This window comes from Euprymna scolopes, chromosome 17 (assembly GCF_053919585.1).
Source record: "Euprymna scolopes isolate OS-2025 chromosome 17, ASM5391958v1, whole genome shotgun sequence".
NCBI lineage: Eukaryota > Metazoa > Mollusca > Cephalopoda > Sepiida > Sepiolidae > Euprymna > Euprymna scolopes.
Window position 1 is genome coordinate 95,592,939 of NC_136498.1, and position 6,000 is coordinate 95,598,938.

The window sequence follows — 6,000 nt, forward strand, 5'->3', positions numbered from 1 at the left end:
ACTACGTTGGGGGGAGGGGATTTTTTTTTTTCCAGGACATAGAATTTTCTAATTTTCACAAATACATTATAGCGCTTTTTGGGTGGAAAATTTAAAATTAGCTGAAAAAGAAATAAAATAAGAAAAGGAAAGACCACCAAGTTGGAGTAGGGAGGGGGGGGGAGGGAATTTATCTGTTTTTTTTTTTTTTTACCTGGAACATCGAATTTTCAAATTTTCCGTAAGTAACGCACCAACATTTACCCATTAGAATACCATTTAACATTTTCCGACGATTTTACTTTGTACATTGGGGGCACGAGCGGGGGGGGGGGGGATGCGCCCCAACATCACATCCCCCCCCCAAACAAATTAGAGTGGTCGGTGTTCTGTGGTAGCGTATCTGGATATTTACCAAAAAAAAATATTTAGGTTTGGCTATAAATTCCTAAACTCATTTGACCCTAAATAATTTAGGTGACTGAAATAGGAATCTAATTGAATCTTTAATTTTTTGAATAGTATGTGAGAAATTCATTTTTCTTTGAGTTATATTGAATTCATTAATACGGACTTTAGGGGCTTTTTTCATAATGTTACTGTAAAAATTATTTTTTATTGTTACAAATTACGATGCTTTAAAAAAAGCAAAAATAAATTCTTGCGTTTTTTATTTACTACTGAAAACCATAACTTTAGTAAAGGTATTTTTTGTTTAAACAAAATAAAACATTTTCACTAAGAGTTAAGTAAAAATAATTAGTTCATCATATTCTGCGATCATTATTTGAAAAATACTGCAATTTTCATTAAAATTCGTTAATTCCTGATTTTTGGTGAATTTTTAAGTAAAGGGAGGAGTCAAAATGTGTATACACTTTGAGCGTCGGCATTCATTTTGCGACCACGTGTGGTTAATTTAAATTAAAGTTCAATCACATGGTTACATTATCAATACTCATGTAATTAAACCCATAGAAAATTTACCGATATTGTAAACACATTCTGTTTACATTAAGCCTGTAGTGTTTTTTAGTGATGCAATGCTGTGAACTGAGATTTAAAAAAAAAACCCACGAGATCAGGAGAAAGAAATGTTCAGAAAATCGCTAGATTTTTAACTTATCGTCTGAAATTTTCAAAAATCGCTAATTCTCCCCCCCCCCAAAAAAAACTCCATAATGTTCCGTGTTTTCTCACTATGGGTTTGTATTACTGTACACATAGATTCGAAAAAGTTGTCAAAAAACAAATATATAACAAATAAATGTTATCAAAGGCAAGATAAGTTACTTTTCTACCAAACTGCATATATTTTTCGTGTTTTTATTTAATGTAGCATGTTTATTCAGCTCGAAAACCATACAGTGTTTACCGATGTATTGGAACATTCAATATGGAGTCTGATTCTCTCTTTAACACGGTAAGTTTGGGAAAAGATGTTATAAATAAAAAACCGGAAAAATACTGTTAAAAACTCGCTCAATATATGTTACTGTGACATGGGTTGACATATATTCGGCGGGTTTTTAATAATATTTTGTATAGTTTTTTATTTATAACACCTTTTTCCAAACTTACGGTGTTAAAGAGGGTGTGAGACGCCATCTTGAATTTTCGAATACATCGGTAAACACTGTATGGTTTTCGAGCTGAATAAATACGTTACATTGAATAAAAACACGAAAAATATATCCAGTTTGGCAGAAAAGTAACTTATCTTGCCTTTGATAACATTTATTTGTTATATATTTGTTTTTTGACAACTTTTTCGAATCTATGTGTACAGTAATACAAACCCGTTTTTTTGCTTTTTTTTTTTTTGCTGTTGTTTCTTGCTTTTTACACTTTTAGATCGTATTTTAAACTAAACTTCGGAGGTTGGAATCCCCCCCCCTCCACCTAAAATGTACTTAAAAAAATCGATTTTATAGTGAGATTTAAGAATGGTTAGTCGAAAAAAAGGTGGAAAACAAAACAAATAATCAATAAACAATTGTTACCAAAGGCAATAAATGCTACCTTTCTTTACTTACATGAATAAGTTTATTTTATGTTTTAAAGTATTTTCAAGCGATTTTCTTTATTTTTTAATAATCTAATGCGGGTGTGTGGGTGCCAAATACCTCCAAATTTTCTAGAATTTCCCTCTAGATTGTAAACGAAATCTCCAGATCTAGCAGGAAAACCACTAAATTGTAACACTGGTCACGTGACAGGAAGCGGTAATAAATAATTGTCCCTAAATAAAAAAAATGGCTTCTCGGTACAAAGAAATCAACCTATTTATCATAGAAAAATTAAGTATAATGTTATAATTAAAAAGAAATATATAAAAACACACATCGGTATAGTAAACATATTATACCAAAACGTGGAAGCCATCCGTCCAGTGGTTTTTTAGACAATTAATTCCGAACGAACCAACAGTTACATTTTTATATATATAGATAAATGTAGTTATGATATATATATAATATATATGTAGTTATAATATATATATAATATACATATAGTTATAATATATATATAATATACATATAGTTATAATATATATATAATATACATATAGTTATAATATATATATAATATACATATATAGTAATAATATATATATAATATACATATATAGTTATAATAAATATATAATATATATAGTTAAAATATATATATAATATATATGTAGTTATAATATATACATATATAATAGATAATATATTATATACATAAATATTATATAATATATATATATCTAATATATATATAATATATATATAATATATATATATATATATTACATATATATATTATATATAATATATATAATACATATATAATATGTCTATAATATATATATATATAATATATATACTACATATAAATTATGTATAATACATATATATAATATATATTATATGTATAAATATTTGTATATATTATATATATATACAATATATATAATATATATATATGTAGACATATATATAACATATATATATGTAATATATATATATAATATATATATATACATATATGTAATATATATATATATATATATATTCATAAATATATACATATATATAATATACATATATATTCATATATATATAATATTCACTATATATACATATATATAATATACATATAATATATATATATCCATATCTATAATATATATTCATATATATATATACATGTATATAATATACATATATATTCATATATATATATACATATATATTTTATACATATATATAATATACATTTATATAATATATATATAACATAGAAATAATATATATATTCATATATATAGCATATATATAATATATATATGATATACATATATATAATATATATATAACATATATATAATATACACATATATAATATGTATATAACATATATATACTATATATATATATATGTATATATAATATATATTCATATAAACATACATATATATAATATATATATACATATACATAATATATACATACATGTCTATAATTTATATAAATATACATATATAATATATATACATATATATAATATTTATACATACATAATATATACATACATGTCTATAATTTATATAAATATACATATATAATATATATACATATATATAATATTTATACATACATAATATATACATATATAAAATATATACATATATAATATATATATACATATATATATTATATATACATACATATAAAAAAAATATATATATATACATGTTTATATACATATATACAATATATACATACATATATATCATATATATACATACATATAATATATATACATATATATAATATATATACATATAATATATATACATACATACATATAATATATATACATATATATAATATATATACATATATATAATATATATACATATATACATATAATATATATACATATATACATATAATATATATACATATATACATATAATATATATACATATATATAATATATATACATACATATAATATATATACATATATACATATAATATATATACATACATACATATAATATATATACATATATATAATATATATACATATATATAATATATATACATATATATAATATATATACATATATATAATATATATACATATATATAATATATATACATATATATAATATATATACATATATATAATATATATACATATATATAATATATATATAAATACATACACATATATATATACATATATACAATATATATGTATACATACATACATATATATACATAAATATAATATATATATATAAATAAATACATACATATATATACATAAATATAATATATATATAAATACATATATATACATAAATATAATATATATATATAAATACATATATATACATAAATATAATATATATATAAATACATATATATACATAAATATAATATATATATAAATACATATATATACATAAATATAATATATATATAAATACATATATATATATACCTAAATGTAATATATATATAAATACATATATATATAAATAAATATAATATATATATAAATACATATATATATAAATAAATATAATATATATATAAATACATATATATATACATAAATATAATATATATATAAATACATATATATATACATACATATAATATACATATAAATACATATATATATACATAAATATAATATATATATAAACACATTTATATATACATAAATATAATATATATATAAATACATATATATATATATATACATAAATAAAATATATATATAAATACATATATATATAAATACATGTATATACATAAATATAATATATATATAAATACATATATATATACATAAATATAATATATATATAAATACATATATATAAACATAAATATAATATATATATATATAAATACATCTATATATACATAAATATAATATATACATAAATACATATATATTCATAAATATAATATATATATAAATACATATATATACATAAATATAATATATATATATAAATACATATATATATACATAAATATAATATATATATAATTACATATATATATACATAAATATAATATATATATAATTACATATATATATACATAAATATAATATATATATAAATACATATATATATACATAAATATAATATATATTTAAATACATATATATATACATAAATATAATATATATATAAATACATGTATATACATAAATATAATATATATATACATACATATATATACATAAATATAATATATATATACATACATATATATACATAAATATAATATATATATACATACATATATATACATAAATATAATATATATATACATACATATATATACATAAATATAATATATATATACATACATATATATACATAAATATATTATACATATACATACATATATATACATAAATATAATATATATATAAATACATATATATACATAAATATAATATATATATACATACATATATATATACATAAATAATATATACATATAAATACATATATATATAATATATATATAAATACATACATTGATATACATATATAATATATATATACATACATATATATACATTAATATAATATATATAAATACATACATAGATATACATTAATATAATATATATAAATACATACATAGATATATCTATATGCATATATATAATATATATATACATATATATAATATATATATAAATACATACATATATATAATACATATATAAATATATACATATACTTATATATATACATATACATATATATATACATATATATATATATATAAATACATACATATATATAATACGTATATAAATATATACATATACATATATATATACATATACATATATATATACATATATATATATATATATAAATACATACATATATATAATACGTATATAAATATATACATATACATATATATATACATATATATATATATATATAAAAATACATACATATATACAGTGATGATCATAT

General features: G+C 17.2%; 1 protein-coding gene across 6 annotated transcripts in view; it reads right to left on the reverse strand.

Annotated features, from left to right (window-relative positions):
• LOC145296850 (mutS protein homolog 5-like) overlaps positions 1-6,000 on the reverse strand; it is a 1,881,756-nt gene that overhangs the window by 1,047,542 nt on the left and 828,214 nt on the right. The window lies entirely within an intron of this gene.